At 37.6% G+C, this 22,391-nt stretch overlaps 1 protein-coding gene across 15 annotated transcripts in view; it reads right to left on the bottom strand.

The window, feature by feature from the left end:
• Nucleotides 1–22,391, bottom strand: part of MECOM (MDS1 and EVI1 complex locus) — a 701,730-nt gene that overhangs the window by 60,162 nt on the left and 619,177 nt on the right. Inside the window, exon 1 of one of the 15 annotated variants that reach the window (XM_066241050.1) lies at nucleotides 2,526–3,273. The exons of 10 other annotated variants lie outside the window; for them this stretch is intronic. The gene's annotated coding sequence lies outside the window, so the exon portion shown is untranslated. Of the gene's footprint in view, nucleotides 1–758; nucleotides 873–2,026; nucleotides 2,248–2,273; nucleotides 2,466–2,525; nucleotides 3,274–22,391 lie in introns of those variants that run through there. 4 more of the 15 variants (XM_066241054.1, XM_066241055.1, XM_066241053.1 and 1 more) reach the window with 4 other exon arrangements.

Genomic DNA, 22,391 nt, shown 5'->3' with positions numbered 1-22,391 from the left:
CCTTTAAAATTTAGTCTAAATATTACTTAATTCATTTTCAGTTTGCATTTCACTACCATGAAACCACACCCTTAATTAAAGAAGATAATAAGATTTGTCTCATAGATGCTTCTGACCAAACTAAAGAAAAGGAAATGAAAGCAAATGATTGGTAAACACTTATGCAAAACATGGCAACTTAATGGTTTAGTTAACACATGTCAATGCATATTTCAATTTACTTTTAGTAAGCAAAATAACAAAACTGGCTTGTGAACAAGTAAAAAATACATAAGAACATTGTAGCAAATTGTCATCATTATATATGGTTTTATATTGTCATTTTTCATGAGGTTTTTATATTCAGCCCAACATAAATATTAATCATTACTTAGGACACCTATTAAACAAAAATCAAAATGGGAAATGTCCAGTTTTAAAGTTTTGCATACCTAAATGAAACTATTCTGATTCACTAGCAGCAGTAATGTTTTAAACACCAATATTAAAAGCTGCAGAATTGTTGACCTGATGATGAATAACCATAAAGGCTGGAAATGTTAATGTCAATCAGTTAATGCAAACTTGAGGAAGTTTCCTATCAAAGACTATACAATACAGTCTAGAACAAAAATTAATGAATTAAATAAGCCTCACAGAACTCTGCTGTAAAGATGCCTACATAAGAGTTAAAACTAAACTCTTGGATATACAAACTGAAAGCAATTTTGCATAGAATACAGGTAATCACCCAGTTGCAGATCAAGTCATTAACTCACCACAAACTTCAAGATGAAGCCCAGTGCTCTGAAGGCTCTAGTCAAGAGGCATTATGAATAAGCCTCTGGCCATGAGGCAATTAAAGGGCAATAAGTGTTCCCACAATTTAAAAAAGAAAAATCAGAACAGAAGATAGGAATAATAATTGCTACACACACACACACACACACACACACACACTCACACACACACACACACACATCTTTTCCAAGGACATTTCTTCACACTAAAAACAAAAAGTCTACATTAAATTCTCTCCAGTGAGAAAAGATTTTTAACAATTTCACATTATAACATTATAAACTTTAAGGTTTGTTCTTCCATTCTCAATGTGGAGTAGCTCAAACAGAAAGTTGAGATTCTCCTCCCTTAGATGTCTAGAAGGACAGTAAATAACAATAGAAATACACATTTTAAAATAGTAAAAAAGTTGGGATTGTTGTTTTATTTTTTATTTTTTTGGTTTGTTTGGTTTCTAGTAGATCTTTTGTTGTTTGTTTTCTGGACTAACAACAACAAAAAAAACCCCAGCTCTACTGACACACTAGAGAAATATTTAATGAAGGAAATAGGTGAAGTCAATGAAATGCAACACCAGTTCCATTTCATATTTGCAGAAAGATGTGGAAAACTTGTTAATTTCAAAGTCAAGAATCACCTATCCCCTTAAGCTTTCGAGTACTCCTTCTGCAGGGGCAGGGAGTTAAGTATTGCATATATATATATATATATATATATATATATATATATATATATATATTCTAAGTGTAATTTTATTCCGTGTTAACATTATTGCCACTGTCAACAGTGAAATTAATTTAAAAACAGGTTCATTTCCAAAGAATGTATTTTCATATACATGTTACATGATTATTCAAATATTTCAGCAACATATTAACTTTCTTACTCTCAATATTCTTGCCCCAAGACAAAAGCTTGACTTTCTCCCGAAACGTATCTCCCCCTGGGTGAATTATTTACTTTTGATTTGCTAGTAGAACTGCATTTGTCTTCCCCAATGTCTTAATAGTCTCAGAAATCTCGAATAAAATAAAGTAAGAGCACATCTTCCGTCATTTCATCTAACACACTCCTGTGTTTTAAAAGCTTTCAAGTTCCAAAGATAGCTAGAAGAAAGAAAGAAAGAAAGAAAGAAAGAAAGAAAGAAAGAGAAAGAAAGAAAGAGAGAGAGGAAGAAAGAAAGAGAATTCACTTTAGAGAAAGGCCCCTTTCAAAACACCAACAGCAAAAGAAAAAAAAAACCTACAATCTAGCCAAAGGGTCCGAATGTGACTTTCTCGCAAAGCAGCACACGATGTTGGACAGCAAAGCTGTTACTTGGCAAGGTGGAACTCGGCCGAAAGCGGCTCTAAAGTTGCGTGGCCAGTGCCAGGAATTAAGATTTTGGCAACCCCCACCTTCTGTGTCCCTGATACCGACGGACAGACACACGGAGGAAAGGGAAACAGGAGAAGAGCGCGAGGAAAAGAGGCCGCCAGCCCGCAGAGACCCACCGAAGGCCGGACGACCCACCCGGGAGACGGAGCCGCGTCCAGACCGCCCAGCTCCGCAGGAGGAACAAGGAACTCTGCGGCCGGCGCTGCAGATAAGCAGCAGGGTTCCGCGAGGCTGCGGCCGAGGAGGGAAGAAGGCTGGGGGCGGGGGGCGCCCCGGAGAAGGGGTGCCAAGGCAGGAAACTGTCCGAAGTTACAAACTGCACATCGCCAGGATTTCTTTCTTTTTTTTTTTTAATTGAGTTCTCTTACCTTAAGATTTCTATGGCCTCAACTCAGCAATAAAAGCAATCACGGAAGAATTAAAACAAAATAAAATAATCAGCAGCCCCCAGCTTTCCTGCACGACAATCCTTTCAAACGATCCCGAGCCACATTTCGAGAGTTTGGGGTTTTTAAAAAATAAAATAAAGAAAGAAAGAAAGAAAACGAAAAACGCCTCGCGTCTCGCTCGATTTCCGAATGGGTTTCTGATAACTTTGTCCGTCTCTAGGATCTGCTCGCCAGGACCACGCGTTTCAGATTTATTGTCCGCCAACAGTGTATTTTTAAAACCAGAAAAGCAGTCTCCTCTCGTCTGAGTGACCCGGGTTTTGGGTGTTTGGGCTTTTTCCCACCTTTCTAAAAGAGCTCGGAGCTATTCCTTCTGGCTCACATCCCCTCCCTCTTTTCTCACTTTCTCTTGCTCTTATCAGCCCGATGTGTAATGAAAGTTATCTGAAACCCACTAAAACTTCTTCCACTTTTCTCTCCTAGTTCCAAAGGGGGGTGAGGGGGAACAGGCAGGAGGAGGAGAGTTTGAAAAGGTGGGGGGCCTGGGGAGGCGAGGGGAGCTCTAGCCCCCTTTCAGATCCTCCGCAGCGCCTTCCCCGGTCCTAGATCCTCACGGGATCGTCCCCTTTCGCAACTCCAGGCTCAGCTGCCGGGTTTCTGTTTCATGAACTGTCTCTTTAAAGAGGATCTGCTCGGCCATCCAGAAAGAACCCGGGGCGAGGGAGAAAAGGAGCTATCTTCTGCCGCCTAGAGCGATCGGAAGCCAGACGGGCTCCTCTTTCAGTACATTTTTAAAGTGACAGCAGCCTCCGCTGGCGGGAGAGGTCACTAAAAGGTCGCCAAGACCTATAAGTCCTATAGGGACAGACTGATTATGGATGCACCATTCCCCTTAAACATGTAGATTTCTCTGGGTAAACAACCAATGGGGAGATCTCGCCAGGCAGGATTTCTTTCCCCAGGGAAATATCCTCTGTTTCAATGCCCTGAAAGCACAAGTGTAAGTGTGTGTGTGTGTGTGTGTGTGTGTGTGTGTGTGTGTGTGTGTGTGTTGGGGGGATGGGAGATGGGAGCGATGGGGTGGAGGAGTGCTTTTGGGGGTGTGAGGGTGTTTGCACCGAAACTGGGGGTGGGGCGCTGGAGGGGCAAAGATGTTTCAGGTAAAGAGACGCTATCTCATTTAAACATAATTAGTTTAGAAATTCTCAGAAAACAGCAGCCTAAGAATAAAAAGTTGGCATGTACATTTTCAGTTTCCTAAGCATCTTTTTATGTTGAAATTCGTACTCATTTGTTTCCTCCATTATCATAAGTTAGCAGAAGAGCATGCTATTTCTCAAATCATATTTTTCTTAGAAGGAGGAATTTAAAAATCTGAAATATTATTTGCATAGAATCTACCCAAATAACGTATTATGTATGGGCTTAGAGAGACGGACAATTGTTTGGTGAATTTTTGCCATGTTCTTTGATACACTAATTAAAACACCATGAAAGCAGAAAAATGAAATTAAGCAGTTTGACAACTCATTATTTTTAAACTTTTAAGATTATAAATGCTGCTTTTGGTGATCAGTGCTATATGGTAATTAATAACTTTCTATTAGATATAGTCAATTTTTATCAACACATTTTAGAAACATTGGACGAATGAATACAGAGAATGTGTGGCAAAATAAAAAGCTCTATGGATTGACTTTAGCCAACATTGGAACATTTAGTAAAACCTGTCGGTGAAATAGAAATAACGCTTTTTTATCACAAATCTCCATTCATAAAAACAAATGGACAAAATCCAACTTCTCAGCTCAACAATGGAAAGTTAAGCAAAGTAAACGAGTAGAGGGACGCTTGCGGGGGAGGGGTGGGGGGAGAGAGGGCGGAAAGCACGCTTAAGTTAAACTTTATCTGCAAACGGGACAGGTCCCCTTTTTGGTTTCTCCTCGTGCAAATAGACATGTAGATCTAGTAGATGTATATTTTCCCAAAATGCTGATTTTAAAACAAAAATAATAACAAAGGGGAGGGATGTGAGGAAGAGAAAATGACAAGTGGTGACTAATTCATTTCAGTGGCCTGTTATCCGTGACATTGAACTGTTATTTCAAATAATGGCCATTGTTTGAGGGAAAATCGTACAGCAGTGGTAGGTAAGACAGGAAAAATCCTTTGTAAATAACCTAAAACCCGGTCAGATATTCCCATAGAGTCCAGCGCTTGAGAACCTTTAAGAGCCCCCGGTTTGCTGCCATTGATTTCCTGCCCTTCCTCAACTTGCCCATTGTCAGAGCCCCCCCCCCCCTTTTTAATTTAGCCATAAATTGGACCGGCTCGAGCTATGAGCTGTTCTATTTTCTTCCTGTCAGGATGAGGGATTTGTTTTATGATGCATTGTGTATTAAATACAAGTAATCTGGGGAACCGATTGCTTCAGACAGTACGGCCTGATCAGGGGGTCTGAGAGCTCAGCGCCCCAATTCTCCTTCCCAGCCCCTTGACTCCCACCTCCTTGCCCTTTACAAAGCTGCTCTGAAAAGGAGGAAACGTCGGTAGGTAAACAAAAGGTCGTGTGGAATCAGTGGCGGGTCCTGGCTAAATTAGGATTTCGTGGAAAGGGCTTCGGAGTTTTTTCCCTTATACTGGGTTCGGGTGGGGGAGGCGGGGCGACTTTTAAGGTCTTGGTACTTGCAGGTGCGGCACGAGGCCGGTAGATGGCATTGCGCCCCGAATTAAGGCGCGGCACCCGTGGCTGCAGCCACCCAGGTGAACACGCTGCAGCCCGCCGGGCGCAGCCGGGCTTTGCCCTCCGCCTTGCTGGCGATCCCGTTTCTTTCCGAGCCTCCAGCTAGGATAAGTGCATCCTGCAGCCCCGACCCGCAGACGGGGCACTGAGCTAAGGCTATTTGCTCCGTATATGAAATTCTCTTCTCCAAAAGAGCCAAAAGCTTCAACACTTTCTCTCTGAGATCTTGGAAGAGAGTGATAGGGTGGGGGAGGGGTTATCCCCATCATTGTTTTATTAATATCATCCTCAGTCTTGTTCTCTACTGAATAATTTGTGAGAAAGACTAAAGGAAATCATCAGAAGGACTGGGCGACCAGTAAATCTCAATCACTTTTTCCTCCCTCTCTCTCTTTCTCTGTCTCTCCCTCTCTCTCCTTTGATTATATAATAACTTTATGTAAAGACAAAATCCACTTTTTTTTTTGACAATACAACTTGAAATTTAAAAATAGGATCCTGAAACCCCAAAGTAGCTAGAAGGGCCCTGTTTCTCCTGAAAAGAGCCTCTTGCTATTTAAATACTTAACCCTTTAGGAGAAGACCCTGGTCGACATCGCGGGTCTGAAGTGAAACAGAAGAGGAAACAGGGCTGGAGAAAAGGCTTTTGCAGGCGGCTTGTTTTCCTCTTGGGTTAACTTGCTTTCCATCAGGAGATTTCTAAAATAATAAATTGGTGGAAGCCAAATACCACCACCAATTCCCTTTATTCCTTGGGATTTCTGGTGAGATCTATTTACAATAGTTCCCAGTTACAAATTAATCTGCAAAAACCAATGTCTGCTAAGCAGTGGTCAGTAACATGCATGTTCTGCAGTTCTTAGCACTGCCCTTGAAATGGGCTATTAAAATAATGGTTTTACTATCATCTCAAACCAGCTTTAATTTACAACATGCATCAAGACAGATGATCTAAATATTAAGGGGATGGAATGGGAGAACACACGACAACAAATGTATAGCTTTGGGAAGGCAGAAAATAGTGTGATTCATCAGCAATGTTTAAAAAGAAAATCATACTTTTAAAACATTTTTCCAGGAGGAATGATTGTTTTTTTTCTGCCCTGTTTTGTTAATTGTTGTTTACCAGGGAAAAGGAATTGGGAAACATGAGGTTTGAGTGTAAATTGATAAATTTTCTGGAGCTTTAAATATACCCCTTTGGCTTATGGCAGGGCCAGGGTGGGAGAGGTTAATGTGTTTTCTTCCTGGTTTGAAAAGGGCATAAACCCTCCTCAGGCCCCTTCCTTCCTCCCTCATCTGAGTGGACTGTAGAATCTTTAAAAGGCTCAAAGATTTCCAATAAGGTCACTGGCTCTGCCTTCATTGTGTAACTGTTTATTTAAAATAAGTCAATATATTAGTTAAAGCAGTAAGAAGTTAGTGCTCCAGTATTCAAGTGATTCCCACAAGACTGTAAGCTGATGCCTCTTTTAAGCCTTAAACTTCATGGTTGTCCCAGAAGTAAAAGTTCTCTAATGGAGACCCTATGGGCATGGTACATTCCAGCACATCATTAAAGGAAAGAAAAGCAGTCCAGCCAAAGCCAGATGAAATGACTGCACTGTCCACTTTTTAATAGGCTTCCTGTGGACAAACAGCCTTGTAACACTCTGCAGAGGACAATATTTAAAAACAAGACAACTTGCTGGGAGTTTTCAATACCATAAAGTTAATAAAGTATGTTCCCATTCACCCTTACATTATGTTTTTGGTTTATAGAGGAAAGCACTTTATAACCTCAGCCTAAGTAGAGTTCCCTTAATTCAGCAGCTTTGGGTTTCTCGAGGTGGCTGAGCATGCACTGAACTCCAAGCCAGACATTTTTGTTTTAACACAGTTTTTTCTGCAGCTTCAAGAACATACAAGTGCATTTCTACATTTCTCAAGTGCAGTTTTTCATTCGTGGAGATCCTGTTAAATCCTATTTTATACAGTTCATATCAAGAACCATGAAACAATCTGAGAAATTGATATTTGGCTAAACAATAACTGCTTGCTAATTAAATTAGCTTCATGTATAGATATTGATGTACATTTAAAAAGAAAATCAATGCTTCCTTTTCCACATCAGAATAGGATTTTTAAAAATCTTACCTAACCTAAGAAAAAAATATAAGTACATCTTTAGGACTCAAGAAGATTCTCATATAAATATTTTTCCCAAAACAGAAACTTTGTCCACTTTCTATCTCTTCAATTCTTGACCACCTACAGTTTCCTCTCCCAGGTTTTTATACTTAAGGAATAAACCTTATAATGAGGCATAATGTTTAGGAAAGAGAAACTAGATCAGAAAGCCATGGATTCAAAGGTAATATTTTGCTTAATTTTAATTTATATGCTTTAATCAGGGGAGTATGTCATAGCCTAGCTCCCTAAACTCGACGGTGAATTCTGTGATGCTGAGTGGGTCCACCCAGAGAAGATGGTCCAGCACAGTAAGAGTTTACAAACAAAAAGGGCTTTGAATGTATAGTCACCTTTCTAAACATCACCACTGCTCAGGGAGATATTTCAGGTCTCTCTTGATGGACTTTGTCTTTTTTTTTTTTTTAGTGGGGGTGGGTGGGTGGAGGCTGTTTAAAAAAGAAAAGAGGAAATTAAAGGTAAAAAATATATAAATAAAAAATTTCCCTTGGACTGGATATGGGCCCAATTGAAAGCATGTTAATCTCCACCTCAGTAATTTGGTTCTCCAGGAGAAGACAGAAGCCCTGCTGCTGGGCCCTGCACTTCATAAATCACATCTTTATGTGGACAAGGTCAGGGCACCTAACAGCTCAGACATGGGCCTTTGCAGTGGCTCGAGGATTCAGGCATGTTTACTCTCCTGCTCCGCTCTCCAAGGAGTAGTCCAGCACGCTTCTAATTACTTTTGATTATTTTCATTTGCTGGGGTCAGTCTGGCTTGCCAGGACTGCTGGAGGGTTGATTTCTTACAAATCTTGATGTCTTTGTAGGACGGCACTGTGTGCGTTCTGAATTAGCACCCCGTTATTACAGCATGGGATCCCTCATAATAGATACTGTGATTAAAAAAAAGTGTCCCCAGTGAACCATTACCTACTTTCCTTTTTATTAATTAACTACACAAGCATATTCACCTATCTGATCTTTTTTAAAAATGCAGGTGACTTTCTTAACAGTTGAGTCTTTTTTATAGTATATTTGGTCAAAAGGAAAGGGAAAAAAATTTTTGCTTCAACTTTAAAAATATTTAGTAATGACTAACAGCTCTTTGGAAACTAAGATGAAATACATTGCTGAGACAACAGCTCTAGTGAATAAATTATTATACTCAAAGATTTATTTCCTAAACTCCAATTAAGGCTGCCATATTTAAAAATTTTTGTTGGGCTATTTTGATGTATTTCAGTCCTAAGCTACTACACTGAGTGGTTATTTTGTGGCTAAAGCACAAGAAGAAGAAATGGATAACAACCTTAAATGGAAATACTGTGATAAAAAATTTTTTAACAAAATATAATAAGATTTTGGTAGTAAAAAGAGACAAAATACCACTATTTTTCTCTTTCTTATCACCCAAAACAGATGTTAATAGCTCTGGTGTGTGTATATCAAAAGATATATTAAAGAAAAAAAATAATGAGCAAATAAATATTCACAAAAACTGAGAAACAAATATTCACAAAAAACACATAACCTATCAAGCTGATTGTTTAAACAATAAACATTTTTAGATCACTGGGCAAAAATTACTATTATCTTTTTATTTTGTAAAAGATAACTTAGATAATGATTACAATTAGCCTCAAAAACCTAAATCCATAATTCTTCCTAACTTTTGATCAAAGAATTAAAGTATGAAATGCTTTTGAAATTAACCTCAACTATGTAAGGAATTAATTTTGTATATTAATTTTAAATAATTCAGTCTTTCAAGACAGCACTTAGCACATTTAGCAACAACTCTAGGGCAGCTTTTTCTCAGAGGCTGTAGTAACACCATTTAAAAGTGCTAATTTAGACTCATAGTCTTGTGAAGAAAGTTAGTTGGAAGACCTTTCTCTATTCCTGTCTCCACTCTTAGCTGTGTGCCTTTGGATAAGTTGCTTAACCTTTGAATTAGCTTCCATGAAACTTTCATAATTTCAGCCCAATAGGAGTGTACTATGAGTGTGAACTGTTCTGAGTTCATGGGAACAGGTCAAAATACTGTACGTTTCACAGTATTAATGTTTGTGTAATTAGAACAGACTTACATATACGCACACTAAGGAAGATAGTCTGGTCTTTCAGATACTTTGAAGAATGGCAAAGTATACGTATTTTTCTATCCTCTTTCTTCCATTCCAATGCCAATTGCACTAATTCTTACCCTGACCTATGGAAGAGAAGAATTTTAAGAAAAATGTTTTTTTTCTCTCAAGCTGTGCTACCCTCGAAGATGTCAGTCTCTGTCTGGCTTGCAGCTGAGTTTGTTCTGTCCCACACACTGTGTTTTCTGCCAATCAGTAAGAGGGAGAGTTCTGAGACAGAGGTGAAATACCACTGAGATCCAAGAGGCCTAAGAACTGGGGTAAGAGGCCACATGTAGAGACTAGTTTCAGGATAATATTTGCTACCAAAACCAAGAAATTTATTCTCTATGATATTCTCTGGTGGGCTTTAAGTGCCAAGATGGCAAGGTTGGGTCTTGTTTGCTCCTATTGCCGAGAGCCTAAATAATTCCAGAAATATCGTGTATTCAATGTTTGTTTAGAAAAATGTGCCAGGCTCTTCCTTGGTGTTCATTCTCACCTAGTTTGGATGCCTAGCTTAGATGCTTCTTGCCTCTCATCTGGATGATTATAATGACTTCCTAACAGACCTGCTGACAACCACTCATCCTCTCTCCAGTTTCTGCTGTATACTTAATCTTCGCAAGCATAGATGTTAGTCACTCCCCTGTTCAAAATTCTCCAATAGGTCCCAGTTGTATAACTCATTCTATCTTTTTTAATTAAATGAGGCAATGTGTGTAAATCACTTAGAATCATGCATGGCATATAGCATATGGTCAATAAAAAAAGAGCTATTATTATTGGTGTTACTATTATAATTATAATCATTTTTGTGCCTTGACCTATAATTCATTTTGCCTCGATTATCTTGGACAAAATCTTATCTGTCCTTCAGGTTCCCCATTTTTGTGCCCTCTGATTCCTACCAACCAGGTTTGACCTTTTTATACTTCACCTCAAATCATCTTTGCTTCTTCCCTGGAATATGGTCAGTTCTACCTTAGCTTACAGTTATTTCTGGAATGCTCTTGCTTCCTTAACAACATGGTAATATTCTTGAGGATGGAATCAAGTTTTATTCACAGACATCTTCAGTAGCATCTTTTCATAACAGGCTAAATTACCTCTGAACTTGCCTTGAAAGGGTAAATTAATTATGATTAAGTGTATGAGGAATTATTATATTTAATATCCCAGGAAAATGGGCTATTTAACCCTGTTTACTCTTGGAAATCGATGGTGCACTAATCGTCCTCTTTCAGGGAATTTAACAATAGACATTTCTGTCACTGCAGCTTCCCAGAAGTAGTGGCACCTCTTGTTCCCCTGCCCTACCCCCCCCCCCCAGGTTTCTGTTTCTGTACCACCTATCTGCCTTTTACCTGCTGCCAATCCAGGACAACATTCTAGATGCCTCCTTTTTGTTTCCCAACAGAGAGAGACAGAGTCAGAGAGAGGGACAGATAGGGACAGACAGACAGGAAGGGAGAGAGATGAGAAGCATCAATTCTTTGTTGTGGCTCCTTAGTTGTTCATTGATTGCTTTCTCATATGTGCCTTGACCAGGGGGCTACAGCAGAGTGAGTGACCCCTTGCTCAAGCCAGCGACCCTGTGCTCAAGCTGGTGAGCCCATGCTCAAGCTGGCAACCTCAGGGTTTTGAACCAGGGTTTTCCATGTCCCAGTCCAATGCTCTATCCACTGCGCCACCACCTGGTCAGGCAAGGTGCCTCCCTTTTCTTATCCTCAGTAAACACTTATTGCCTTGGTCTATCTGTTCATATATTTCTAGGCCTTCACCTTCACTGGCACTGGCCTAATGGAGGCCCTTGTCATGTTTAGTCTGAATTTTGTGTAATCTTTCCACCAAAAATTAATCTTCCTAGAATAAAAGTTATAAAAATGTTTTGCTTTACCTAAAGACAAAAAAAAGTACAAAACAAAATTTAAAAATACACTAATCTGCTAGAAAATAAAACCCCTAATCCAAAATGAAGTCTCCCCTATAATTTGACTGCAACTTTATCTTTCCCAGCACATTTACTGATTCTTCCCTCCATACAAATTTTAGCTCTAGTTAACACCTGGGGATGTGGGCAGAAGCTCTGGGCCTTCATGCAGGTCCTTCGCTTTTCTTATCTCTGCTCTTCACAGCATCCAGAAGATGAATCAGAGATCAAGAAGGTGAAGTAACAGTTCTGTTTATCAGGCTGATACACAGCTTGACAGGCTCCCTTCTTTGAAATTCCTACAAGACTCACTATTAAAATCACTTGCTAGTCAATTCTGATGTTTAGGGTCATTTGAGATATTTCTGTTTTCTGCCGATCTGTCTATAAGCTTTTAGATGGCAAGAAACACCCTTCACACCAGTCTTTTCCAGTCAGTGAATTGTTACTAGGTATTCCTTGAAAATGTGTTCTGTGGTCAAGGGAGGTAAAGATGGCTCCCTCTTGGAGCTGCGCAATGAACACAAATGTAAATGCTCTAAACTCTGAAAGTCTAAAAAGTCCTTTGGTATAGAAAGCTATTTGGTGTGTTTAATGGGGCATCAGGCTACAGATAGGTAAACTTGTCTAGAAGTACCTTTCCCTTTCTACTGAAACACTTGAGGGAACAATTTTGGAAATAAAGCTTCATATTTCTTTGCATCTGTTTCAGCAAAGCATATAATCATTTCCTTATATAGTTTCTGAATCAATTGATTGTTTTCAACTCTTGATCAAAAATGTTAGTTACCAAAGAGTAATAGACAAACAAATATAAAAATAAAGTCTTAACTTGTCATTCAATTTGAAAGGTCTATCAAGCTCACAAAGTAGGTTATCAGTAAACTCTAGCCAGTTGATTTTTGGCCTGTGAACTATTGCAATTGTACTTGAGTGTATGGTATGAAAACTTTCCAAAGGAATATGTACAATCTCATTTCATTATCAACCCACTCCTCCTACCTTCTTCCATTACAAGCCTTTCTAAAACACAGATTTTACCATGGGCATATTTACACACAATCTTTTATGTTATTCAGGCTTTTCTTAATAAGTTCGGGCATTATCTAGATACTTATTTCCCCAGATGAAAGAAAAGAAGCAAGTTAGTCTCAGCCTAAAAATGCCTGAATTAAAAGTTTAAGAATCTGCCTTTTCTCTAGTTTTGGATATTGGGTTCATGTGTTGTGCCTGCCAATGGCTGTCTGACAGCTAAACTAAGTGGACCTTAAATCAGATGGCATACCAAATTATAGGTGTTTGATCTGTAGATAAACCACAAATCTTGATGAACTAACATTGTTCCAGATGAATTAACTCATCATCCTGAGGAACAATATATTTCATAGGAACAACCACACAATCTCTTCTGTACAGAGCACTAATGCCTGTGATTAATATGTGATCTATTGAAAGTCCTTGATTCTAACTAAATAGGCATATGCTAAATGAAGTGGGCTGGGAGGGATGGTAAGGTAGTCTGGCCCCAGAATTACTGCTCCACTCCAAAGGTCTGACAGTGAGTGCTGGTTATGATGTCTTTGTTACAGAATTATGAAGAAATGATCAATATATTAAGTTCTTATCAAAGGTTTAGTAAAACAGTTATCCTTTCCCTGTGTTGGAAATTCTAAAATTTTGTTTTATTATTTCAATGACTATAGCAAGATGCTGTAAAAATAAATAATAAAATCTCTGTAAAACCAGAAAAATATGTTAGTCTTACAATCCATTTAAAGGGTGTTACATCTTTTGATAGATATTGAAGGGTAAAATGTCAAAATATTCCAATAGTAGTTCAAGTACCAATAAAATCTCAGTAGTGTTGTGGAAACATGGACATTGATTTCAGCTGTGCCTTTAAAAATATCTTTCTATAAATTTGGGAAAGTCAATTCTTCAGCTTCAAATAAAATATTAATACAGCTTGTCTATAAGTTCCAGAATTAAGTACTGATCAATCTCCAAGACTCAGATTCTCATAGATATTTGTGGTTTTGGTATGTAGTTCTTGGCTGGAAAACAAATTCAAGCTTGCTAATGCTTGCAGTGTTCTACAAGTAGAAAGAAGACTGCCAGAAGGGGTTTGAATGGAAATACTTAGAGTGAAAAGAAAAGCATGCACCCTGATTCATCCATAGTTTCTCTCTTCAGATGATCTGGACTACCAAGTCACAAATATACCATGGAACCTAGTTGTGAGATGGAGAAAGTCAAAATTAAGACTGATAGGACTACAAATTTTAAACTTATGCTTTTATGTCTTTTTTACATTGTCTTGCACAATTTTACATTCCTCCTCCCCACTTCCACTTTTATGAGAGCTAGCAAAGTCCACACATCCTCAAAAAAAAAAGTTCAATGAATCAAATCTAAATGATTCACTATATACTTCAGCTATGTAACTTGTTTGTATTAATTTTGTGGGGGGTTTTGTTGTCTTTGCAGAAATGATCATAATAAAAATGATTATCATTCCCTGTACATGTATTAATACAGTAATAATCAATGTTGGAATATTTCAAGAAAGGCATTAAAATAAAATATATTTTGCTAGATTTTAACCTTAGAAAGCAATTGGAGTCGTAATATACACACATTCAAATCACTAATGTTTAACTGTTTTGAACAGAGAGAAAGAAGAAGGAGAGAAAGAGAGAAAGATACAACAATCCTTTACGCAGAAAACACGAGATGGAGATATGAATCATCTGTTTCCTGCACAGGAGTCAGTGTTCAGATGCCTTTTGAATTATGAGTACGATATCTTGTTGTGTTTAGTATGACTCTTAGGTTTAGAGATATGTATTTTTCATACCAACCAGTCCCTGAATGCAAACACACCACTTCCTCTGATGCCCAACCAAAGCCAAGGTGATCCATTCCAACACTGATGGTTTAAAGATTGAATAAGGAAAATTTTAATTATCCTTGGTTTTCAATTACTTGCTTACTGCAGAATCTAAACCCACAGTAAAATGTAAATTAATTGAATTCAGTTGAGGTTTGGAAACATATTCCAGAGCAGTAAAAAAGATAATAATTAAGACAAATAAATGAATGAATCCTCTATCTATAGTATTTGTGGAAGGTAAAGCCAACATTGCTTTCCTAATTCTTCCCTGATCCCAATAATTTTATTTCATGTGGTCCAGGTGATCCCACTGGCTCATGATTCACCTGGCCCAGTTGCCAAATCACCCACACCTCGGATGTGCTGACAACAGTCTGTTTTCACAAATGACCTGTCTCTTACAGCCATTAGCAGGGATGGTAATAGGCTGAATGTGGGAAGCTGCCATAATGAAGTAAGAAGATCTTCTTCCCAGGGCTCAATAGACCACAGTTTTCCTCTCAGAAAATATGAAATAACTTGGGCTCCTGAGCAATCAGTCTCATCCCCAAGTTAGTGTCCTGCTAACCAGTATACCTCTGATATTAGAGCCCCCGGTGAATGGAGTCTGCTTCTAGTTTTGTGATATTGAGAGAGTTGCCTAAACTCCTTGAACCTTTCTTTCAATATCTTTAAAATGGTGGTAATAACACCTATATTATAGGAAGTTATTAGGGTTAAACAATGGAGATAATGTATATAAAGCACTTAGTACAATCCCTGGTACATAATAGAGAATCATAAGGAGGAAAATAATACAGTGATTAAGACAGACCTGGAGGAGTCACAACCTAGTTTTAAATTCTAGGTTCACCTTGTGCTCAGCGAGAGAAATGTGCCAAGTTACCATGTTTTTCCATGTATAAGATGCCCCTTTTTTGAAAAATTTGGGTCTAAGAACTGGGTACGACTTATACAGTGGTTGTGCCATTTCAAATGCCATACATGGAACTGAGGATGAGGCAATATATGAAGACAGTGATTCGTCATCAGACACAGATGAGGACCAGCTAATGGATGGGAGTTTTGACAGTGATGAGGAGTTGTATGAATTTTTATGAATTTTATGATGAATAAAACTTGAATTCAATAACTTTATGTAATACATTTTCTTTTCAAATTTCAGGTCCCAAACTTAAGGTGCGTCTTATATATGGGATTGTCTTATACATGGGAAATATGGTGCTTATCACCTCAGTTTCCTCATCTGTAAATGAGGATAATGATAGTGTCTCATAAGGGCTATTGAGAGGCTTACATAAAATAATCTGTGCCCAACACTTAGCTCAATGCTAACACATAATCAGCACCTAAAAAACATAAACTATTATTAAATGGAGTTTTGACCCCATAAAATAGTTGTTGGCATCTATAAATGCCTTCTATGGTTTGTTTGGTTTTTTTCCATAGGCATCATTATGTTAGAAGAGAAACAAATTTTTTTTTCTCCTAATGCATTTTCTGGTCACTGAAGCAGCAGTTTGTTTCTGAGAAACAGAAATGGAAACATATAAAGCCAGGGAGGAACCCAAGTAAGTGACAGTGACAACTACGTTAGGGACCCCAATCTCAGTGGAGAGAAATGTTTACTAAGAAAGGAGTTCTGGGAAGAAAGCACATGAGGAGACTTGAAATCTTTATAATTCTATTGGAAGTAAGCTTTAAATACATTTTAAACAATATGTGAAATACGCTAGTAAAAGCTACATTTCTTCAAAATGTGAGATAAAAATTGGAAGATGAAACATTCAAGGAAAAGATACAAAGACACACACAGTAAGAGGTTGGTATAAATCCAAAGGACCTCAGTGAAAATCCTTCCATTTTGAGTGTATCAGTTTGTTCTGTCAGGTGGGACCAGACATTTGAACAGGCATCTACTGAAAGTGGACACTCTAGCACCAGTTCGATCTTTACATGACAGTCGTTACCATCTTAACTGCCACCTCATGAGACCCTGGTCCAGAACTGCCCAGCTAGCTCCTGAATTCCTAAACCATAGAAATAGAGGACAATAAAAAAATTTTATCATTGCTTTTTGTCACTAATATTGGGGTAATTTGTTATGTAGCAATAGGTACCCAATACACCAGCCAAGGCCCTTGGGTGGATATGGAGATAAGTCTCCTGGCCTCCTCTGGCTGCCAGGGAATTCAGGATCCTGAAGGAGAGTACCCTGGCCCCGCACACTAACCTCACTCCCTGACTCCACTGCACCTCCCAGCTGGCTCATACCCTGCTGTAGCTGAAAAAGGTGTTTTCACACTCTTATCTAAATACTTGTCTCTGGTTCTATGGACTCATTAGGACATTCTAGGAGCCATAAAGTTGAGAAGCATTAGTGAATAAAACTTAAAAGAGCAAATTATGGAAAGCTTTTCAGAGCCTGTTGGAATTGAGACTATATTGGATTGAAGACTTAAAAAAAAGGTAGTGAGTTTCAGAGTGGTGGTATTATGACACCAAGATTTCAGAAAGATTTGTATCTGGTTTTCAGAACCATCACATAGTCTCAATTGGTTTCGGTGTATGTGACAAATTAGGGTTAGGTTGCTTTATAAATTTAGACTAATTTTTGTTATTGTTTATAAAATGACTAAAATGTTGATCTTGGAACATAGAAATGCCCTGCTAAACTGTTTATTGGGAGTTCCCCATTTTAAGACCAAATTTAGAAGAAAGGCAATACAATGCATCAACTAAAAATAATATTAGCCATCTCTGTTTCTCCTCCACCCACCCACCTCTGCCATGGACTGGGATCTTGCTTCTTGCCTGTGTTAGCAATATCTCTACTGGGAGCTGCAGCCACTTCTGATAAAAGTGACTACATGGTTGTCACTTCTGCAGGCTCCCAGAGAGATTGCCGGTTTGCGTAAGTACCAGCCAAACTAGATCAGATGTGACAGACAGCATAGTAGGGATAACACATAATCCTTTTCAATGGGGTTTCCATTTAAATTAGTTAATTAAGTCACTAATGAAAAAAATCTATGAGAGGGGATGACAAGTGATATTATCACCACGATAAAAATGAAAAAAAGAGATGCAGACATTGGAGAACTTGCCCAAGATCTCAGTGCCAGTTGGGGCTGGAAGACAGAAGTTTCGATTCTTAGCTAACCCTGTTCTGCGACCCCACTTGCTCTGCATCTAGCGAGGCGAAGAGGCTAGGTTTGTATTTAGGGTTTCACTTTGCTTTCTTACCTTAAAGAATTTGGTAATTTTATTCATTCCTCCACTTCACTTTGATATTTCCTTTGCTTTGAAGTCTTTCAAATTACAAAAGCAATGCATGCTTGTTTAACCATCTAAACAACACAATGCAGAAGTATTTCACTGGTCTGAGATAATATTTAGCCCAGTGTGGTTTTTCCTGGTTAGTATTCTTTGCTCATGCAAAATAAATATATATGTATGCAATATATCATATATATTTATATCAACACATAAATGTATTATATATAGATATATATGCTTTGTTTTTACCAAAATAGAGTGCTATACTATACATATTTTTCACTTTTTAAAATGTGACACTATATGACAGACATGCTACAAATCAGACAAGTTGTATCCAACTTGAAGTTCTAATTTCTTGATGCATACATACAGCCATATGTAAATATATGTACACATACACAAATTTACATGGACTCCTGGGTTTCAGAATAACTGAGCTATCTCCCTAGTCCCACACCACCCTCTATAATGCCTTGTCTCTTGATTCACAGGTTGAAAATGACCAAACTAAATATGCTACAAGATAAGGTTTAGAAGTCAGAGGGAATAAAAAATTAATATAAACCATTGTCCCTGCTGTTAATGCCTATGCACTCTATTTAAAGAGACAAGACTAAGCTACTTGAAAGAATAGCAAATAGTACAAGTCTGTTACATCATTAAGTACTAAATTATGTGGTTCCAGTAATAAGTGCTGCAGAGATTCAGACAGGAGAGAGATGCATAAAGCCTGGCATGGTAGGAGAAGCTTTATGGAAGAGGTGAGACATGGTCATTCAAAGGCTAGGAAAAAGTGGAAAAGAATATTCCTGGGGAGCTTACTATAGAGTGAGGCTAAGTGTATTTTCAATATATGTTTAATCACTTCGATGAAACTCAGCATCCTATATTCCTTATGTGTATAAAATCATACCCGTATGTTTCAAAAAAATATTGTAGTAGCCTCAGTATATGTACATTCATGTGTTCTAAACAAAGAGATTAATTTTCCTGATGGACTCTAATATAATAAGCAGATGTATATGCTATGCTGGGTGAATCTGTCAGCACAAATGAAAGGATCATTGGAAAATAACTGTTCTGGTAAAATCTAAAAGCAGTAAATGAGCTCATGAAACTTCTGGAGTAATTCTTTTTTTAATCTGAGAATAATAAAGTAATAAATGAACATATCTAGGCATAATACTTTGTAAGCAAACTAGAAATATTTTATTTCAGATAATAGGTTTTCCTATTTCTTTATACCAAAGACATAGTCTATGTTATAGTCAACTCCTTTTCAATAATAATAACAAAAATCACAAAGCACATTTAAATCATAAGCATAATTAATGTCTGAGTGCATATACCCCATTGCTGTTTTCTGGGTCCACTTGAAAATCAACTCATGGACTTAACTTTTTAACAATTATTTGATTTAGATTGAAAATGGAGGCAAAAGATATCCATTGGCTTTTTTTTTAAGTAAGTACATCTTATTTTATTTATTTTATTTCTAACATTAGTCAATCTTTTTAATTTTACTCCTTTACTCATTTGTTCTGGAAAGAAACCAGAATGGCCCATCTGCTAGGTGCTAAGGCTGTTCAGCGAGTAGAGGAAGAGAGCAGTACTCCATTATATGACACATTTGATTGGCTTTGTCAAATTCCCATCTTTAAAAACACCACTGGCAACAATGTGGCAAGTGAACTGGGGTTGAGGAAGTGGATCCCCAATGACCAATTAGCAAGCTGTTTAAGTAACAGAAGCAAGAGATAATGAGAAGATGATAAAATGAAATAATCATGATGTAATCATTTATTAAGTGCCTACTCTATGGTAAGTGATTATGCATCATTTCATTTAAAAACTCACTAACGGTTGGTGGTCATGGTCGCTACAAGCTAACCACTGATTGACAGGTACCCTATGGAATGGTAACCTCAGTTTAACAATCAATATTAGATAAGTAAAAGATGTACCCGATAAGATATTTTCAAGGCCAATTTAGACTCCTGAGACATCAATGAATTTATACCACAAAACAGTAATTAATGCAGTCATTCTGAGAATGTGAAAACACAGGCCACAGAAGCAACGTGATATTCCCAAAGCTCAGTCCTAATCAGAGTGAGAACAAACCTGTACCAATGCTCGGTTGTGGCATCATCCCACTCTTTCAATTACTTTCTCATTGATTAGTGTATTTTAATTACAGTGTGTGGGGCACGGGGACATGGAAGAGAAATGCAGCGCTCAACCATAAAGAAGAGAAGCACTTCCTAGAAGTAAATCCCGCCTCCTGAATTCTCACAAGTGCCGGAGGAGCATCGCTAATCACATCTTACATTCTCCCTCAGATTTATATAAAACATAAAGATAAAAATGAAAGACAAGGCAACCTGTTATTTTTCTGCCCACAACTATAATCTCTCATAATAAAGCTGCTAATAAATACAATGAAATCTGGTTTTTAACATTATGTCATTAAATCATAATTATGTCTCATAGCCCAAAGAAAGTCATTTGGGTTACTTGTGGTGGTTTCCTCCTAAATCTAGCATGTCTTCCCTTACTATCTGCTTCCTTATCTGATTATTTACACTGTTTGAAACTTCCTTGTGCTTTCATCATCAAAACCCACTTGTGATATGTATCTTGGGTGCAAGGCACTGACCCCATGTCATATTCCTTGTCTAAGCCAAATTCCTGTCAAAGTTTCCTGACAAAAGTTTTGTCTACACCACAGGCAACATAAATTTTGACAGGAAATAAATTGGTTTATAAAAGTAACTCTTAAAGTGGGAATCAGTTCCTCTCTTTCAAAAAATCTTTTGAAACTGATTAATGAGAGTTCTCAAAGATTGCAGTGAAGACACATGGATGCATGTAATTGAAAAGCATCTAAAATTTCACCTCCTAAAACTGTTTATCAACACGCATTGGTTATTGCACCATTAGACAACACATTTCCAAAATGTGACTGTGCTCAGTGAGTGTTCATTCTAAGGGGAAATAACATGAAAATACATTTAAAAATGAAGTTGTAAAACTGGTTAATTTCCATCACAAAAGGAGATATACTACAATCAAAATATTGCACTTGTACTGGATGGTTAAGCCATCTACAGCATATGAACAGTTTGTAATTAGTCTATTTTTTTCATCACTAGGAAAAAAAATATGTGGTTTTAGATATCATGTTTAAAGCACCTAAAGAACCCAAAGTTGTCATGCTAAATACAAGAGATCTAAAGATCTGCTGTTACACCCCCATTACTTTGGTAAGCCATCCTACTGGCTTTTTTGAAGTGCGGTATACACAATCTTGCAAAGCAAAACACTTTATGTACCATACGAAATTTGAAGCATAATGTTTAATGTTCACAAGATAAGTTAACAAAACTGTACGCTGGTGACTTTTTAATTCCCCTGTTTTATGTCCTTCAAGTACTTTGGAAAGATAAACAAGAAGGTAGGAGAATAAAATGTGCTTATTCCTTCTACCTTTTTCAGTCTCCTTCCTAAATTAAATTATAACTGCTGATTTGCACCCAAGGAAGAAATCATGTTAAAATATACTGGCCTTTTTAAAAATTTTAATGTTTAGATAACAGCTTTCAAAACACAGCTAAGTAAAACGTGTTTTGAGATGGAAAACATTTGGTCTTTTTTCTAGCTTTCAACAGCTTAAGTGAAGGGATTTTTAATGTTCCCAAACAGCTGGGCCATACTCTGTGTATCATGAATTTCACTCTCATTGAAGGATCCCATCTCCCTCACTGCATGGAGAGGTTCCCTTTTTTCTTCCTGTTCCTGCCGCTTGTTCATTTAATAGCTTTCCATTATCGTACAGCTTTCTCATGGGTACTGCTTAGAGCAGTGACTGGTAAAAGAACTTATCCTTGCACTAAACAACAAAAAATAGTTTTCTTAAAAAATGCAAATGGTTTTCTATTTACTATGTGCTGGCTGTTGCAAACAGTAACATTGGGATAGTAAGAATAATGGTATGATGGGGAAGAGAGCTTATATTCTTATTTCCAAGATCTCTCATAGCTTTCTCAAAGGTGCCACTGAATATTCCAGTACAATTGCCTAAATTTTTATCACTCTCTCAACATAACTCATAACATATGCTCAAAAGTAGTTTTTTTCAGAACAACTAAATACTTTACAATTATCTTCATGCCAAGCCCCTTCCCACATAAAGGGTTTTACATATATGCATCTATTTATTGATACAATTATAATAAGTAAGGTAATGAGAGAGTGAGGATGGCAATCACACATAATGTCAATTCAATGTGGAACAAAAATGACTCCTTTCTGAGGGGCAGTAGGTGGAAGAGAGCATTGCTCCTTTATTCATCACATCTGATTGGCCAAGGAACTCAAGGTCCCACATGGTAAAAAAAAAAAAAAATGGTACTGTACTATTTATTATCCACTGTGCAGGTCTAAATAATAAACAACTCTCCATATGTAGATGATTCAGATGATTAATAGTCATTTACACTGCTTCCACAAATCCTCTAAGATTATTTTTCACCATGGTAAGCCTCCATCTTTCAATCCTTCCACTAAGAAAAGTCAACTTGACTTTGGGTTACTGAAAATTTACGTTATACATGTATGACCTATACTTCTATGAATAGACATGCATCCCTAATGTGGGAAAGTTGACCCTGTATATATCACACATGTGTGT

The sequence above is a fragment of the Saccopteryx bilineata genome, chromosome 8, assembly GCF_036850765.1.
Source record: "Saccopteryx bilineata isolate mSacBil1 chromosome 8, mSacBil1_pri_phased_curated, whole genome shotgun sequence".
In the NCBI taxonomy this organism is placed as follows: Eukaryota; Metazoa; Chordata; class Mammalia; order Chiroptera; family Emballonuridae; genus Saccopteryx; species Saccopteryx bilineata.
The sequence above is the reverse complement of the archived record's forward strand: the minus strand, read 5'-3'. Positions and strand labels throughout refer to the sequence as shown.